Source organism: Mustela erminea, chromosome X, assembly GCF_009829155.1.
Source record: "Mustela erminea isolate mMusErm1 chromosome X, mMusErm1.Pri, whole genome shotgun sequence".
Taxonomy (NCBI): domain Eukaryota; kingdom Metazoa; phylum Chordata; class Mammalia; order Carnivora; family Mustelidae; genus Mustela; species Mustela erminea.
The window spans coordinates 20,124,741-20,145,011 of record NC_045635.1 but is presented as its reverse complement, the minus strand read 5'-3'; the positions used below and the strand labels follow the sequence as shown (position 1 = coordinate 20,145,011).

The window sequence follows — 20,271 nt, the reverse complement described above, 5'->3', positions numbered from 1 at the left end:
ACTGTAAATTTCCTGAAGACAGGGAGTAGACCTTCACACATTCTCTGGATCTAGCAGAGTGCCCACTACAAAGGTGGGGTGCAATAAATATTTGGTGAATGGAGATAAACGTCTAGATCGTATGTGTAAACAAGATTGCCCCTAGGCCCGTGTAGCCGCAGGTTGGAGACGTGTATTACAGAGCCCCATAAACCCTGAACTTAGATTATCTTTTACATCCACCCCTTACTTCCACTTCCACTGCTTCCTCTCCTTTATTACAGTCTCCTATTTTCATCAGGCATTCACTGTCCTGTGTTCTTAGAGAAGAAAGCCCTTCCCTTGCCCTGAGGGTGGTGGGTGGTGGTGAATATGGATTAGGCTAACCAATTTTTTTTAAGATTTACTTTTTTATTTATTTGAGAAAGAGAGAGAGAGCATGAGCAGAGAGGGAAGAGGTAGAGGCAGATGGAGAGCAGGGAGCACGGGATCATGATCTGAGCCGAAGGCAGACCCTTAAAGGACAGCCACCCAGGTGCCCCTTATCAATGGTTTTTATAGTAGCTGTAGAGACTGGAACACCTGAGGAATCTAAAAAAAAATACCAATACCAGCCCCAGCAATTTTTTGAAAAAGCTCTCCAGATATTCATGTTGCAGGCAGAGCTAAGGACCACTGGCCTAAGACAATCATGACAATCCCATTCGGAAAACAGTTTTCAGTTGAGAGTTTGTACCCTCCCCAACTAGACCACAAGCTCCTAGAGGTCAGAGCACATGTTTGTGTCTAACTCTAGGCTTCACATGTGACAGGTGCTCAAAAAATCATTTGCTAGGTGACTGATGGGTTTCACAGTAATCCCAATTACTTTCCCGAAATTCAGTTAACTCCTAAGAAGCATTCACTCTCCTCCACTTCATCTTCACTTGTAAACATCTAAATTGCAGGGAAATGCATTGTGGGAGACTATCTGACAATCCCTTCCGGAAGAGGGCAATAATGAGATCAACCAAGTTAATCACAGTGAGGACAGAAGTGCTCATCACAAGTTCTCTTCACCCTCCCCACTTCCACCCCACCAGGCTTTGCTTTCCTCATCGTAACAGACAACTCCACAAGGTAACCATTACCTAAGTAAAATAGCTCAGACAGAGCTTGTCAACCTCTCACTGCAACTCAGTATAGGCAGGAACCAATTTCCTCTACTCTTCTTTCACACCATGGATGAAACCCACTACGTCACCCTTGAGCGCACCTCCCAGTGTGTACTGGCAGCCTTCATCTTTCAGATCCCCCCCCCATTCTCTCCCACCACCAACTCACAAGCATTTCCACGCATGAGCTGAGGGCTGCTACCAAAACCATTTTCTCTTTGACAAAAGAAAACTGGTGTTGGAATTTTGCACAAAAATGGTAGAAAACGAAGTAAAACATAAAGACTATACTGCAACTACTTTTTTTCCACCTGATACTTTGTTTTAGAGATGACTTCCCATCTACACATACAGGGCTGCCTTATTCTTTTTTAATGGCTATACAGTATTCCGTCGTGTGAATCGATCATGATATATCTAACCAATGTTCTAGTAATAAACATGTAGGTTGTTTCTGATCTTTACCTTTATAACCACACTTCAACAAATAATCTTTACACATGAATAAAATGCCAGTAACAAGATAAAACGCCTATTAGAAGACTTATTGGGCCAAAGGTTATTATATGGGTTCAAATTTTTTACAGATATAGCCAAATAGCTCTCCACAGAGGTTACACCAATTTCTGAGGATAGCTTTATCACCGTCTTTCCCGGGACCTCAACAATAGCTAATGACTATGCTCCATTTCAGGTTCAAGGTCCTCACCACAGCACGTCAACTCTTCAGTCCATTCTATAGGCGACAACCCACAACCAGGTTGGCCCTGACCCCTCGTGCTTCTTCCAAAGCACTTATACATGGTGGGTACCACAGTGCTCTGTCCAGACGAAGGTTTATCCAAGTGCTTCATTAGCAGCATCGCCCAAAAGCCACCCCTGATTCAAACTGCTCACTGGAGGGGGCTCAGCTGTTAGATATCCTGTGGGCTACCAAATTCTTTGTATGAAGCACAGGGCCTAGTGCACAGGACCTAGGAATGATTATTTGTAAAACGCTGAAAGAATACTCCTAAGGGGTGGGCAGTATTACAAACCCCATTTTATGGATGAGTAAAATTAGGCCCTGTGATTTTACCCAAAATAACAGAACTAGTCAAGAGTTTGAACTAGAAGCTGGACCTTATGTTTCATTTTCTTTTCAGAATGTTTCACTGCCTTGTTAAAAAGCCCATACCACATGACTGTTCTGGAAGCCAATAGTCGAAAACTTACACCTCACAGGTATTTTCCCCATTAAGGAAATGGATTTTTAAAAGAAGTCACAGGTATCAAGAAAAGGCTACTGGACACATGGTACAGTGACCACCAGATGTCCGTTTCCAAGTTCACTTCAAATTGACAAGCCTAATATCAAAGCTACCCATTCTGACAGAAAATCATTTTGTAAGTGCCAACAGCTAGAAAACAGGGCTATAAAGGCTTGCTAAATTCATTAATAAGGCAGTCTGCAGTTATCTGATTTCACAGCAACACCTGCATATTTATCTACTCATTACCAATTGGATGATGGAATTTTTTCAAGCACATTTCAAAAATCTGCCAACTTCAAGTGTAAAAAAATAAACTTTGTGGTTAATTTTTCCCTTAACAAAGTACAGCTGTTGAGAATAATTGTTCAAGATCTTACCCTGTAATGTCAACTGCAGCAGAACAAAGAGTATTTAATTAGCAAATCTATCCAGTAATTCAACACCTATTATATAAAATGCCTTCGTGATTTTATTCAGGATAATTTGCTAAGAGGGTTATTACTGACATTCAGATGGAATTTAAAATTCCTACGCAAGTCGAGTCATAATAGCAGTAATGATCTCCCCAATCAGGAGATTCGGTGTCACACAAGGCTCTCTTGCAATGCAGCAGCCGATTTCCTGACTTCTTAATTCCTGGGCTCAGCTCAGTGAGAGCCCTTCGTGCCGGTATTTCAGTCAGCAATACATCTTTAATGGGACTCTATTAAAATAACTAGAACAAAAATGACTTTTTTTTTGGTTAAAAAGAATGACAGCACTGCCATCATATCAATCATTGCAGGCTTTGCAGAACAGTGCCGTTAGGGGAAAAGAGGAGGGGGAAACAGGAAAGCAGTGGGGCTGGGGGTGGGGAGAGCAATAATTAAAATAATACGAAAAAGTGTTTTAACCCCAATCTGAGCCTCTGAAGGCTGGTGAAGGGTGGTGGGGACTAAAAGGAAATGTAAAGTGTATTTAAAAGAACTCTTTCCTAAAGAAAATAATGTATTCAGGAATACACCCACAATGTGGTTTACTAAGCGGAAAGAGCATGTTTATGACGCCAGGTTTATCAGCGGCAGAGACCTAAGACCAACTTCTACTGCTGTGCGTATTTACTTCTGCCAAGGAGGGGATAAAGCTGGGGTCCTTACTTTTTGTCAGGACAGAATATGAGTGTGTGTGTCAATGCATTTAAAAAATAGGAAATGGTTTTAAACGGTGCTATAGACTAAAACTGTGCTTATAAATACTAAATGAAAGTGAGAAAACACCAATTTTCCATGGTCAAAAAAAAAAAAAAGCTTCAAGCTCCTTTTCCAAAAGCACAGGTCTATTACAGTGACATCTACTAACAATAAGAACCCACTTTGATGATATATGACACGGATACTAAATGCAACAGAAATCCTGTAAGTTAAAAAAATGTTGGGTGAGGTCAAATCCTAAACAAATAATGCATGAACAGAATGACAACTGAAATCTCAATGGCTTTAGGGTTCTTCTGTTACCGATGACATAAAATGAGAATTAAACTCAAAAGGTTTTTTTTAAAAAAAAAATACATTAGCATAACAGGGGTAGCAAAATGAATGGTTCTGAAGGATAGGGAAGAGAAAAGTAGAAGAAATATAAATATTATGATATTTGGTAATCCAGTCATTATCTAAGCTTTCCTAGTCCCAATTTCGGCAGTTTCCAAGCAGGACTCTGTGTTACTCAGTTCTCTCACTTGGCACACATTTACTTCATCTTCATTACATTTCACTGCCTTTTCCTTATTTTCCTATTCCCTGTTATTCTCAGGTGTGTGTCTTCTCTATAAGATGCTCAAGGAGCATAGACTATGGATTTAATAAGCGCCCTACTTTGATTTTCTACTACTTAACATTCCTGTCTGGTTTCCTTACTGCCTTTAAACCTGAGTTTTACCTTCTTTAAAACTGGGGAAAAAGTACCACCTAGGTCCCTGAGTTATTGGAACTAAAAAGAACTCCATGCTGAAAACCCAGACAGCAAAGATAAAACATTATACAAATATGAGTTTAAAGAAAAGTCAGGAATCTGAAACGTGAGTACTAGTTTAAACTGTCAATTAGTAGTTAAGTGATTTGCGAGCCAGCTGGGTTCCCTCTCTAGGTCTTAGCATCCTCATTTTAAAAAATGAAGAGGCAGGGACTCCTCCCAGATCTAAAACTCTAGAATCCAAAGTTTGACATGTAGAAACACCTCTATCCTCCTATCTGGTTGTTTTGTGTTTCAACCACACTCATTTCTTTAGTGTTAGGAAAAGGAGGCACTAATACATCCAACAATGACCATCAGCATTATAAGAGTATAGATCCATATTCTAGGTTACTTTCAAGGGCTATGTGGTTGTAAAATAAACAGAAATACTTAGGGTCTCACAAGTTGTCTGCATATAGCTTAATGCCCTTAATATAAGTGAGTGTATGTTTACCATATATAAAACATTCGACATCCTCTGTTGAGATCTCCCCCTCTCCACCAGGAGAACACATAAACATCATCTACATATATATATATCAGGACTTCTCATCCGCAGCACTATTGACTTTTTAGGCCAGAGAATTTTTTGTCATGGGGAGGCTGTCCCTGGTCTCTACCCGCTAGACACCAGTAGCATGCATGCAGGCGTGCACACAGACTCTCCAGCTGTGACAACCAAAATGGTCTCCAGATATTGCCAAATGTTTCCTGAAGGACAACACTGCCCCTGGTTGAGAATCAGTGACACACGAATGACAACATTTTCTTGCTCCAAGCACATGTTCCACTGTCTGTCCCATAAGGATTCCTCCTAGACCCCATCCATCTCTTCCAAACCCTCCCCAGCTCCAAACAGGATAAATGGCCTCCCTAAGAGCCTCGAACTGAAATAAAAGACTGACTTCCCTTCTAATCCAATGAGCTAATAAGTCTCACAAGAGATTTTCTCTTCCTGCTGATGTGCTCTGCCTCCTTCAAGTTCTCACTCAGCCTACCTATCTCCAGGATCACTATTTCAAACCATTCTTCATGCTTTGCCAGTTCTTTCTAAAACATACTCTTGCAATGAAATTTAAATCCCTTAGCTTGCCCCAAGACTCACGATATAGTTGAGGCCCAACTTACCTTCCAATATGTCCCACATGCACCCTTCAATACAGCCCTCCTGAAATATGCTGAGTTCATTGAACAAGCCACTAGGCTCTTTTCTTGCCTCTGTGCTTTTCACATGCTGTTTCCCCACAGTGGTCCAAAGCATGGGTTCAGACGTTAGGCTGAGTGATGGTTAATTTTGTGTATCAACTGGGCTAGGTCAGTGATATCCAGTTATTTGGTCAGACACCAGTCTAGATGTTGTTGTGAAGGTTTTCTTGTTTTTGGTGTGTTTTTTTTAACATGACACCAACATTTAAATCAGTAGACTTTGAGTCAAGCAGACTATCCTCACCATAATGTGAGTGGACCTCACCTAATCATTTGAAGGCCTAAAGCAAGAAAGGAATGAAGTCCCCCAAGGAAACTGCAGATTCATGTGCTGTCTGTCTGTCTTCAGGCTGTTGACCAGCCCTGAGATTTCAGTCCTGCCACCCCCTAAAATCCCATGAGCCAATTCCTTAAAATCAATTCATCAATCAATCAATCTTTCTCTCTCCCTTCCTGTCTCTCTCTACCTCTGTTCCAAACATACACTCCCCAAATCAGTTCTGTTTCTCTGGAGAACCCTGACTGATAAAGACTACCTAAGTACGAAGTGTCACAGCACTGCTTACAAGCTGTGTGACCTCAAGCACATAATATAACCTCTCTGTGCCCCAACACTTAACTGTAAAATGGAGACAATAACCACAGCTTCCTTACAACAGGGCTACTATGAACATTGAATGTAACACATGTAAATTCTTTTCTACAGTTCCTGGTGCATAAGTGCTCATAAATATTAGTTATTTTTATTACTTAATGCCTACTTATTTTATAAGGAACTTTACACCATCAGAACAACCTCTCTGGCCTCCCCAGCTAAATGGTATTGAGGAATACATTAGTCCAATGTAGCCTCAGAGTACTCTGTGTATACCAGAGCACATCACTCAACTATGGAGTTAAGACAGACACTATAAGCAAATCGTAAGGAGAGATCATATCTCAGCTATCAAACCTGACACAATGCCTGGCACATAGGATTTATTAAATTACTTCAATAAACATTTATTTTTTAAGTTCTGATAAAAGGAAACAAACCCAAGTGGTCCAACATGAGAAGAGCAAAGCCATGGACTCGTAAGTGCCTCTCTACAACAAAAGCTGGTTACAGAAAGCGGCTATTAAAACCCACACACAGCACGCATTTAAAGAAGTGAAGAGTGAATCAGTTTTAACCCCACCTTCAAGCACTATGCATGTTAGATAAACAAATACTCACTCAGGAGAAATGAAAGTCTATCCCAGTGATAAAGGCCCATTAATTATAAACTTGACTGAAAACAAACTGAGGGTTTCGGAGGGGAGGGGGCAAGGGGATGAGTGAGCCTGGTGGTGGGTATTAAGGAGGGCACGGATTGCATGGAGCACTGGGTGTGGTGCATAAACAATGAATCTTGGAACACTGAAAAAATAAACTAAAAATTATAAACTTGACTGAAAGTGTGACTCTCCCATACAGCTCACTTCCAGATAAACTGATTTTGTTTTAAATCCATAATTTACAGCCCAGACCTTCTGATAGCTCATGTGTAAAGAATATAAAACACGCTGAATAAACAAAGCTTTCTGATAGGCTTCTCCTCCCTAACAGACACACTGAGTGATATTTATGAGTATCTCTCAATTACTGCCCTAAAACGAGTCAAGGCTCTCGTTTTGACTTAAAAACTTAAAATGCAACAATCTATGGCTTTGAATTTGTTAAAGGAGAAGTGAATTTCTCCTTGTCTTCTCACTCCTTGCCCCCAAAGATTTATTCACCTTGTGCATTTTTTTTTAAAAAACCCACCTTACATTTTAACTTTTTAAAAACCTGTTTTCACCTTTAAAGATATCTTCCTTTCACAATATTCTTACTCTCTATTCCTCCACTCCAACCTCCAGTTCAGAAACTCATGTCCCCTGTGCTTCACTTGAACTTCTGTGCATTATTGCCATACTTGGGATTATATTTGACATGGGACCCTGGAGAGCTCATAGAGTTGGCTTTAAAGCACCCTTGAGCTGAATCTACTCACCGACACAAGAGTTCAAGCGCAAGCCTACACTCTTAAATACTAAATTTTCAAAAAATACCCAAACCCTAAGACACCAAGATTGAAACCAGCGCAGGAGATATTAACCTAAGGTCAAGAAATGTGAACATCCCTGAAACTGTCAGGAAAAACTTGAATGTGTGCCTATATGCATTTTCCTAGGAAGAAGGTCCACATATTACATCAGATTTGAAAGTGTGATTCATTTAAATATAAGTACCATTGAAGATCCTCCAATTAGCCATAAGAATCAAGCTTTCAGATTTCTCAGAACTCACATAATGCCCACAGGACTAGAAATACCCCCGCCCGAAGATCTTTGCCTCTTTGGAGCTGCGTATTTTCAGCCCCTACAGTGTTATTTCCCTCACAGAAAAACACGGACATGTCAGAAGGCTCAGATTTGGTTCCCTGATTGACTTCTCGCATAACTCATCTGGGGGGCTAATTAAGACACGGCCGAACTATGTCCGCGCTTTCGTGAGCACCGGCGCTCAGGCAAGTTTCACACACCCTGATTAAAATTGACTCAAAGTGTCTTACTTCAGTAATCACTTAGACGGAATGAATTTTACATTAGTGGGATCAAGCATGCACCAGGCCTCAGTGGAAATGAAAAGGGCTTATAGTAATAGGATTTATAAATCCACCCATTAGGTTAATGGCTAAATGATTTACATGTAACTTTCTCCCCCACTCCGCCTTCCCTCACCCTTTAACTCAGTAAAAACTATGCTTGGCATTTTCCACTGCAGTGCCATACACAAAGGAAATAGCCTTTCTATTTTGGGACATACTAATTTCTAATAATGGCTTGGGTAGCTACCATTAACTCTTTCAAAGCACAAATAATTGACTAATAAAATTAAGTATTCTATAAGGCCTGAAAGTGCTTAATTGATCATAATTGTCTATTTGAGAAGAAGGCGTCAGGCTGGCTATGCGCAGATAATGAAGTTGGGCAATTGTGAAGCACTGCAATCAAGATAATACTTACAGCTAAAAAGGACATTAGCATTTTCTAGAATCTGCAACATTTTCGTTATAACTGAGGTCATGGGAATATGTGACTAGAAAACTTTGAGCTCCCAGCCCCCATGAAAAGCAGCTTTAACAGGTTGTCACTCGTCATGACCGAGTACCTGGCCCGAAGCTCGACCCTGGCAGAGTAGCGAGGCGGTGGTCTGGAGACCACATGGCGCTGGAGTGACGAAGGGGTTACTGTCACCACTGTGATGGGAGCATTTTTGATTTCCGAAAGCTCCTTTTTAGGACTGGTGTGTGACAAGGTAGCCATGGGACAGCATATCATTACTCTCTGCTTTAAGGAAGGTCAGAGGAGGAAGAACTTTTTAAACCCAACACCTTGTGGGGATGGGGGGGCACGCGCAACTCCCTCGCTCAGTACCAAGGATAAATACTACATTCTGTTCCATACTGACTGTACTTTCGATATGCTCTCCTACAGCAAGCTGTTACTTATTTTTTTTTAAGAAAATGCTGTCCTTCCTTTGCCCTCCCATTTATTAGAAGTTCAGAAAACAGATTCTAGGAACTAGCTATGATTAAAATATGGATGGTTCCTGCTTCAAAGAAAAATCTTATAACCTGAAGACAAACACACAGCACATGAGTCTGCATTTCCCCTAGTTTTAGGGAAATGGAATTGTGTTCACCTCTCCAGAGACACAGGTCTAAGAAACACATGTTCAGTCATATCTCTAGAATAAATGTATTTAAGGATCAATCAAATAATGCACCACATCTCCTCCTATCCCATCACCTTCTATATTTTCTCCAGGAAGAATACAGCGAAATTCTGAAAGCAACAAGTATCAAGTTGAGAAAAGTCACTTAGGATAGAGGTGTAGAATACGAATAAGATAAAATATCAATACAAAGACTATACACGATTTGGCTCCTTATGATTAAAAATATATATAAACCTTTACTTTTGGACTTCATTGCACTGCCACCATCTAATCTGGCCGAGGCTCAAGAATTTGATATGAATTGTAGGAAGCACTATAATTTTCCTCTCACTTAGAATCTCAAAAAAGAACTGATTCATTCACTCACCAAGTATTTACGAAGTACTTCTCATGTGCTAGGTGAAACGGAACACAGAAATAAATGATTCAGACACAATGTCTTCCCTCTATACTGTATAATATCCAGTGGATTAGAGAACCAAATGTGGGACAGGAAAAACATATACATATATCCAGACACACACAGAGTATGGGGGCCCCTGGGGTGGGAGTTTGAGAAAACTTGACAGAAGCAGAATGTACTAAGGGGAAGGTAGGTTACAGGGAGTAACAGGCAAAGGAGGACGAAGGAAGAATGTTGGTGAGGATCCAAAGGACAGAGAGAAATTCTCAGTGGTGACTAAAAGACATTAAACTTTCAAAAAATTATAGAAGATTTTTTTTTTGCAACAAGAAAAAAATAAAAAAGTACGATTAAGGCTAGAATGCTCAGGAAAATAGGGAGAAGGCAGGAGAGAGGCTCAACTGTGAAAGGCCTTGTAAACCATATTAACAACTTTAAACTGGGAAGTGACACCACTGGACTGACAAGTTAAAGACGGCTCTCTGACTATAAACATGTGGAGCATACCTATCAGCGGGGGGCGGGGGCAGCATCCTGGGAAAAGTAGTGAAGCTTACACAGCACGGTAGCTATTGCACTGGAGAGTCACAGGCACTTAGGAAGTGAAATCTACAGGACTCGGCAACTAGCTGGATTTGGGGCACAAGGAAGAGGTAGAGGAGTCAAGTATGAAACCAGTGTTCCTGGCTTAACAACTGGGTAGACAGTGCTGTCACTCACTGGGACAGGGAATCCAGGAAGGGGAGCAGGTTGGGGAGCAGAACCTTAAGGGCAGTTTTGGAAGTGATGAATATGCTATGCCTGTGGGCATTTGAAGGGAGAGGACAGGAAGGCAAATGGAAGCTAAGATGCTCAATGGAGGGGATGTGAGAAGTTTCAGGTGTAAGAAATCCAATGCTCTACAGAGATGCAATAAATGAACAAATCAAAGCAACGTCAGCATGCAGACAGAATCCATCAAAATGGATGGCTGAGCTCAAGGGCCAGCAGGAGAAAAGGGAGACAAGGCAAACCAGCAGCCAAAGCACAGTAATGGTGCTCCTTGGGACCCCCGACCCCTCATTCCTCCTCTAGCACCTTCCTTTCCCTTTCAGCTATCAGATCTCCATTCTTTCTGTCACAATTGGCAGGTGTCACACACACCAGTGGCCGCTGGCAAATCTGACACAGGCTGCCACCGACAGCCAGGCACCACACGCTGACCTTTAATGAGACCGATCCCAACAGGTGGCTAGTGCCTAATACAAATAATTGTATTAACCCTCCAAACGAGGTCAAAGAAGGGGGAGCACCTTGTCTTTTTATGAGCAATCACAACAGCCAAAGGCACTTGCTCCCCTCCTTAAGGCAGTGATAGGCTCAAAAGGAAGACAGAACATCAATCAATTCACTCCAGAAGAGCCTCCCTTAGCTCCTGCATAGCCATCCTTGCCCTGCCTCTCTCCTGCATCTGGGAGGGGGCAGGGAGTTCTTTCTTTCCTAAGGCAAGTTTGGTGCCATCTGTGAAGCAGTTCTGATTCATACTTGTCCAAATGAAAAAAAGGAGCTATGGAGGGGAGGGTTCCACTCGGTTTCCAAATAACATTCTTCACACCCTTTGAGAGAAACTAAGTCATAAGTGATTAAATTGCCTTTGTTGCTAATTTGGGTTTGATAACATCAAATGTCTCACAGTTCTCATGGACCTTCGACCTCAGAGCGAGCTACTGTTTTGACAGAACAGACAGCTGTAGCTCAGGGGGTGGGAGGAGGCCTGCACCACCTCCTGAAAGAAAATCGCCTAGATCGGGGCCCAGAAATCCCACTGTGCCCCGCAGCAGGACGCCATGTGCTGATCCACAGCCACTCTCCCGACCTGTCCCTATGGAGAAAGAGGTTTCTTTCTCCTGAAGACAACCCCCTCTGCTCCCACCCTCTTAAAGCCTGTGACTGCGAATGGCACGGCTAAGACCAGCCACACACCACTGGCATGCCGGTACCCAGATAAAGAATCCAAGCGGTAGATCAGATTCCTGTCAGCTGCAAAAGGGCTGGCACTTCAGCTGCTCCTCATTCTTTATTTTTAAAAGGCAGGATGGGCTCAAGGGCATGGCGGCGGGTCACACAAGAAGAGGCTAAAGATTAAAAAAGATAAAACCCAAAACCCTGAGGGGTGCACAGACTCACCAGCGACTGTGAACTGAAAAAGGGCTTTAGAAAAGTGCAACAGCACTTCACACACCAGTTAGGAGTGTGTTTCTCTTAGTGACAGAGTGTGGAAAGTTGACTACAGGATTAAAGAAAACAATCTCACTATAGGTCAGTTCTCAGTCAATGGGACCGACAAATTAATTCCCCTGCTACAAATTTGGAAAATACTTATTTTCGGAACTCAGAGCCCAGAGCATTGAAATATTGGGATGGGCTACCAATGACAAAGTTAACTACTTGATCAGTCCCCAGAGCCAAAAGCCATGTACACTTAAATATAAATCAACGAGACTTAAAGAGTATGGTGAGAGAGACTTACCTAGTGCAGAATACAGAATGTGCTCTTTTTTCCCTATACCACCACCATTACCAACAGATCATTCTTGACTAATTCTTAGAAGCTGAAGACCAACTTGGATTTTGATGTATAAACTGCTTTTGACGATATTTCATTTTAAACAGATAAACACTTTAAAAAAAAATGCAAGCCAAAGACACCCTTTTGAGAAACCAAGAAAACAGATGTGGAAGCCGTTTGTTTAGATGAAGAGGAATTTTCGCTTTTATAGGAATACAATGATTCATGAAGAGGAAAAAAGTCTGTCATCAAGTTTACTTCAATAGATACTCTTGGGTTTGAGGCAGCTTTCTAAATATGGCCACTGCTTTTCTTCACATCTCATCTCTCCTGAAATATCTCAAACTACCACTAACAAACATTACTTTTATTGTCTTTGTTCTTTTAAATTTTCTGCTTAGTTAATACATTGTGCAGGAGAAAAAAACCCACAACTCTGGTACTACAGCATTACATAGTTGCTTTTACTGCTTAGGTAGTGGGACAAAATACCTTCTGCTTTAGTGACTTATCAAAAACAAGCCAGCTTGAGATTGTGAAAACATTAGCAGTACAAGAAACCATGAGTGTAAGTTTGGAAATAAGAGCTCTCCTTAACTCCAGAGGAGATGGAATAAAAAACAGTCAAGTTTTTGCAAGAACTTCTAGCCAACAGGACAATCTCCTTTGCTGGTGTGTCTGTTTAATGGAGATGCCAAGACAAACTAAAACAGGGCAAGAAGAAAAAGCAGTGGCCAGGGGGTGGGAGGGGGCACTGGATTCAACCTGGGCAGATACTGAAGAAATTTCTCTCCTTCCATCTTGTGCCTACACCCACCTGCTTCCTCCCTCAGTTCCTTGCCCATCGGCTGCTGGGCCCACGGAGGCTCAGCGGCTCTGTCTACGTCCCACGCTCCGGGTTAAGAGGCACACAAGGTCTGCAGCAATGGCAGCTTTACGTTCCATGCTCCTCTGCCTCCTCAACAAAAGAGTAAGGCAAAGCCAGCCAATATCCTCATTTTCTTGGTTTGATAAACAAACAAACAAAACCCTCACAATTCCCTACCCCTTAAGACTCTGCTGTGATGTCAATTAAGTATCAGAAAAAAAGAAATAATCTCTTTTCTGCAATATCCCTACCTGCCAATATTTTGCCATGTTACTTCCTGTAGGTTACAGTTAAAAAATAGATGTTTTAACCTATCTCATATATCACAACATCATTTTGAAGGTACATTTTCAAACTACACATACTCCTGCTATGAGCTACGGCTCAATCTATGAACCCCCTTAATGGACTACAAAATTCTGCATCCATGTATATATGCACATTTTTCTGGGTAAAGAATCCACAGCTATCAGCCAGTTCTCAAATGGGTCATGGCCCCCAAAAGATTACCGTCCCCCACAGACCTTGTAGTGATTTCATAGTTACACCCAGTCAGTCCTCAAAAAGTCCAAGGAGTTACCTGATGTATTTTATACACATGGCCACTCGTGATTTGTCCAAGAGACTGCCAAAGAGGAGCGACCTGCTTTCCTGGCTCCAATACCATTTCTAAACCCTTTGCTTATGATCCTAAAAATGAGTGTCAAGAACCTGTCACAGGTGAGGTGAGGAAAAAAAAAAAGATGAGCCTTAACAAATCTGTGACCACGATTATTATCATCACAGAGACAATATGTAGTTTCAGTCAGATGGGTCTAAAGGTTGGTGAGTTTGCCAGCTGGCCGTAAGGAATACTACCCATCATAGTAACTTTTCTTCTCCCCCCCAATCAATAATAACTTTCACAGTTTGTTTATTCAACACACAAGGAACTTCTACTACATGATAAGCATTCTTACAGGTGCTGGGATGAGAGCTGGGAACGAGGAGCAAAAGCACCAGCCCAGGGACAAGGGATAAGGTGGTAGCAGCAGAGCAGGAAGGGAAGTAGAATCAAGACACACTAAGGGTTGAGATGTTGAAAGTAATGAAAAGAGAGAAAAACCAAAGATAAGTCTTTGACTTTTGGCTTGAGTATGCATAGATGGCAGTGCCTCCTTTAAATTCATGATGAGAGGGGCGCCTGGGTGGCTCAGTGGGTTAAGCCTCTGCCTTCGGCTGAGATCATGATCTTAGGGTCCTGGGATCAAGCCCCACATCGGGCTCTCTGCTCAGAGGGGAGCCTGCTTTCCCCTCTCTCTCTGCCTGCCTCTCTGCCTACTTGTGATCTCTCTGTCAAATAAATAAATAAAATCTTTTTAAAAAATTCATGATGAGAAAACAGAAGCATGTTTGTGAAATTAGTAAAAATAAAGCTGTTTTTTAAAAAATCTGTAAGACATGGGGGGGGGGAACAGAGGTGATTCACTTGGTTAAGTGTCTCACTCTTGATCTTGGCTCTGGTCTTGATCTCACGGTTTTGAGTTCAAGCCCATGGAGCCTACAACATGGAGCCTACATTTAAAAAAAAAAAAACTACAAGACTGGCTATAAAGTTGGATTGCAGACATTGTTGTAGCCATGCTGATGAGTCTTACCGGTGGACATTTCAAGATGTCACTGTCCTTAAGGAACTTAAAAGACAAATGTATGAAACTGATGAATCAATCATTGAACACTACACCAAAAACTAATGACATACTATATGTTGGCTAACTGAATTTTAATTAAAAAAAAAAAAGACAAATGTGATCACTTCCAACTAAGCAGTTTTCACTGTCTAAAAACGAAAGGAACAGGACTTATAAGCTGTCATGCAGAAATGTAATAATAGGGCGTCTGAGCCAATTACACCAAGTCCTGCACCAATGGAGTGATCTACGAAAACCTTTTCTTTGGGGGCGTCTGGGAAGTTCAGTCATTAAGCATCTGCCTTCGGCTAAGGTCATGATCCTGCGGTCCTGGGATCGAGCCCCGCATCCAGCCTCGCATTGAGCTCCCTGCTCAGCGGGAAGCCTGTTTCTTCCTCTCCAGCTTCCCCTGCTCGTGTTCCCTCTCTCTCCCCCACTCTGTCAAATGAATAAATAAAATCCTTAAAAATAAATAAACAAACAAACAAATAAATAAATAAATAAACCTTCTCTTTGGAGGTATGCCTCAGTCTTGAGCTGAGTCCAAAAAGAGAGGCAGTTCTAGGTCCATGTAGCAAATAGTGCCTCTGATATTAAAAGGGAGGGAGGGCATTAAAAGATATTAAAAGAGGAATGGGACAAATGGTTTCTGACCTCATCATTTAAACGTCCTTATCCCTATGTGCTGCATCTTAAAAAAAGCAAACTGTGAGGGACAAGGTCCAGGTCAGGGACAAACATGAAGTCTGGAAACCCAGGCTTCCATGAGGTTTCATAGCACCGCCAGGATGTCCTCCAAGACCTAGATCTCTCGTTTCTTTGTAATCCACAGTATCTTTCCTCTCATGTAAGAATCTCACTTGTTCCCTGCCCGCCAACCTTCATCTTTCCCTTCCCACTAATTTCTCTTCAATTCAGCATACTCAGTCACTTGACAAATACGCAGGGTCTGTACTGCTCAAAACATGGTGCTAAACTCTTACAAGACCAAATGTAGTCCACATCCTTGAAGACCCTGAGACACACACCCCAACTGTCCACAACAGTTTCTCTTCTTCTTTATCTGTTTAGGGCTTGCCCCGCCCACCTCATGCCCAATGTGTAAAACCTATGCTGTCTTGTAGCTTCATTCTCAGACTCTATTTCAATGATTCTTTCAATGATTCTGTAGTCTCTTCTTGCCCAAAGTAATGGCCATTCCTTAAGTTAGATACTTCAACAATCACCTGGGTACCTACCTTGGCAGAATGAAAAGGCACTTCACTGTCTCCCCTTCATCACCCTCCCACCAGATGCTAATGACAAAGCCCAGTATGAATATAAATATGAATATATGAATATGCCTCCAGACAGGGTCACATTTTCCATGGTGGGCAAAATCACCCCCAGGTGAGAATCACTAACCTCTCTCAATGATTCCCTGTGCACATGCTTGAGAAGTGACTTGTTGGTCATAAAGCATACTGATTCCAGACCTATGCCTATTGGTCATCAAGATGATTTAGTGCATAGGATTATGTTATCTGAGATATATTTCCCATACTTAGACAAACTTACAAAGGGCCAGATAGCTTTCACTGCCCAACCCACTGCACTCACTACTCTGCTCTCTGGTGGGGAGGGGAGGCTAACCTAATGGACTATATCCCTTGTTCCCTAATTTCCAAATGAGCGGGGCTAATGGAGAACAGTGCATAGATCAAGAGGGAAATGAGAACAGGCTATTGATAACCCTGGCTTTTTCCCTGAGGGGGCACACAGGGGCTGGCTAAATCCATCCCCCTGCAATCATAAGGCCTTCTTCACCCAAATCTCTTTTTTGGGGTCAGATATGTGTTCTTCCTTTTAGTCCTTTTTGCTGGAGAGTGTAACATCCCTGCTGTCACTAGCTCTGGAGTTCACATAATTCTCTTGTGATTTTGCGGGATCCTGCCCCCATTTTGGTAAATAATCCCTTTATCAAATCTTATTAATCCCAGTGTCATCTCTTTCCTTACTAGGGCAGGAAATACATTTAAAAAATTATTTTACATGTTAGAAACAAGCAATTTTAAATTGCTCCCCTTGAAGCCCAATTCTCCTAAAAACACATTCCCAAGAGGCATTGCATCTTGAAGATCTAGGCTTTTAAGACTTGAGAAGAAGATATACTGTGAACTTTCTTTAATAAGCAAGCCCATGGATATATCTATTTTACTGTGCCATACGAACTAAAACACTCAAATTTCTACTTCTTTTAGCCTTATCTTATTGCAAAGAGAAAGAAAAATAGTGACCATGGTCATAAATGAAGAATACTACCTCCACCTTATGGTCTTGACAATTGGGCAATTACCACATAATCATTATAACTAATAGCATTATTTTTCTGTCTACATAGTTCAGGTCTCTAATTAAACTGTATATTAATGGTGAGGGCCAGGACTATATCTTACAATTGCTTTCCTCACACTTATTCATGCCTTGCAATAGTTCCTGTAAGACACAAAATATTCAATAAATATTTGTTGACAGCTGGAAATAGTTATCAACAGAAACAGAACATGAGGAAGCAGGAAAGCTAGCCCCAAGAGCTATGCTCACTTACTTCAGGATTTTCTTATCTGCCTTGCCTTATCCAGAGATTTTTGCCACCAGAAGAAAAATAAAAGCTTTACTGGAAGGTGAATGTAAAATTTTAGGAAAACAGCTGTATACCCATCAAGATTATTTTCCACAAGTAGCCAACATGAAATAGAATTTACAACAGAGACAGGAAGAAGAGTAGGTGGAGTTAGAATAGAAGGAAATGAGGAGGCTCAACAAGAATTAATTACTGGTAATTACACATGCTACAGCCTCTCTTCTTTCTCCACCCTCTAGCTAATCAACAGTGGGAACAGATGTGGTCTGTGGTATTGGGGAGGGGGTGTTTAACAGCTGTTTGGAGAACATGCCATTAAAAAGCAGCCTTGTCCACAGAAACCCAAGAGTTTCACTGTTTGAAAGAAAAGAGGTAATGAATAATGACCACAGTCTTACTTTGAACTTCAGCCCCTTCAGGACAATAATAAAAAAAAAGTTCTTCTCCTGATTTCTGATGAACTATGGCAGTAGCGTCGCTCTTTTCTGTAACAAGAGTGTCTCAATATTTGAATCTGTTTCACAAGCCTCATAAGCCTCATCCAAGTACTCCTGAAACCAGTACAGACATCCAACTACTCCTTACTGAATAAACAGACAATAAATCTTGACTCTGATGATGACGATTAGAAAGAAAACTCATCAAGTGCCCACTATACAGACTACCAAATTAGAGTGAAATAATCCCAAATTTGCTAAACTATCTTCCTAGATGTTCTTCTATGAGATGAAAACTTTATAAACAACATGGAAATCCAAACATTCCAGTTTGCTTCTTTAAAAATTTCAAGAATGTAGCATGCTCTCAATGCATACAATCCTTCTTAAAAGATAAAAACACAAACTAAAGCCCAATAATAAATTTAAAAACAATACAAGAGTGAAGGTTTTAATAGGAAAGGCAGTCATTCACAGAACAAAAGCTTCAACCTCTTTCTGGTTAGGAGCTGTCTTTGCTTCTTTCGATGTTTGAGGACTACGTGCTGGGCAGCGTAAGGAGGGAAGGTCAATGGCACTCCCACCCCATCTAGGACACCCCCAGGGCCCAAGGAGTAGAAATAGGGGCACAGATCTGGCTTCAGAAATTATCAGGTGACTGCTACCTATGATCTCAAACTCTTGCGCTAGCATACCCGAGAAACTTTTTGATTATGCAACCTAATCAGGCTCTAAAAGACTGTAAACGTGTCTATTTGTTCACAAATCAAAAGCGGTACTCAGTAAGTGATTGATCATGCCACTGACTGACAACAAGCACACTGACCGCTTTTGCTGAAACATGCAACTATGTTGAAAGCTTTGAAAGTTCTGGAGTAAAGCTTAACAATCACAAGTTCTTCTTAGCATAAATGTTATTTATATATATGGGTGTGAGGTGTATATACACAAAGAATGTTTAAGAGGAGACATATTTCATAGGCACTGGTAGGATACTACACTAACCTCCCATACCTAATCTTCTTAAATTGAGCTTGCATATTCTCAAATTTACTTCTGTGTACTTTGGGGCAACTTCAAGAATTTCATTCAGTTTCAGTATATGCAAATTGCACAAACTCTGATTCAATCCTGTGGGGGATAATTAGAGAAAGATGGAGCTGGGGCTGGCAAGAGGAAAGGAGGGTAAAAGCTAATGGCAGAACAGGAATAAAGATTTTTAGAATGAAGCCATACGAAAAATACAAGAAGGTGAGTGCAAGCACACCTGGGACTCAAAACTACACACTGACGACATGTAAGAGTCAGCAGTTCAGTGGGGATAGGGAGCCCCAGGGAGAGGGGCAAACAGAATTTCTGAGTTGAAAATGAGAAACGCAATGAGCAGCTAGGTAGAAAACCAGCCACGGGAGAGGAAAGGGAATGCCTCGAAGCACGCTTGTTCTGCAACCAAGCAGATGTTGTATTAAAAAAGGGATGGTAAATGAAAATGAATATACAGTACCCCTGATTACTAAATAAGAGTATAAATTAAAGGGTGATTTGTATCAGACTTATATTTATCTAACTGCATATAAATACTGTGTTTCCTAAGAGCTTCCATAGATTCACTCTCAACTTCAGAGCCCGTGACTATAGCTTCCATGAGGGCTAAAGTTCGCAGGCTTAAATTTTAGGTCCAGGAGTTTCCAAGAACCTCTTTCTTCTTGTGAGAAAAGGACTATACCTTCCTTTGTAATTCACCAGGATGAAGCTATTCTTTTTGGTGTGCTCTGCAAACCCACCTTCTGATCCCTAGAAATAATTTTAATCATCTGCAAAAGAGTGCATAAGAAAGTTTAAATTAATCTTTCATCCTAAATTATGTTGCTTTTCTGCATCAGCAAAGACACATTACCATGCAAAATAATGAGCTTTTTTTTTTTGTCTGATAGAGAATATATTTGGGAGAGAAATGGGAGTTTCTGGCAAAAAAATAAAGGCTTCATTACTTCAGCTTTAAATGTAAATTAGGCACTCAGCAGCATGCAAGTTAGGACAATTTTCCTTACACAAGCTAAGATGAATTATATTTTATTCCTTAGTTCTTAACAAGAGTCACTTCCTTAGACATACCTAACCCTTAAACAAAGGCTGTTCTTTGTCACAGCTAGGGAAATGTTTTTATTACTGATGTTCTTTAAATATGAATAAAAATCTCTCTTCTATACTCAGGCTCATAACAAGCTGCTCCTTAGGCAAAGAACATCTAAAATGAATACAGAAATAAAAGGGAGAATATTTGCTTTCTATGTGAACATTACATCTATCACCCCAACTAGTGGGAAAGCCTTTAAAAAACAACAGCTGTCCTTTGAGGTTCTAATACTGTCTGACTTTGCAAGAAAGTGATTAGC

At 41.1% G+C, this 20,271-nt stretch overlaps 1 protein-coding gene across 1 annotated transcript in view; it reads right to left on the bottom strand.

Moving 5' to 3' along the window:
* POLA1 (DNA polymerase alpha 1, catalytic subunit) overlaps positions 1–20,271 on the bottom strand; it is a 302,939-nt gene that overhangs the window by 184,112 nt on the left and 98,556 nt on the right. The gene's annotated exons all lie outside the window — the stretch shown is intronic.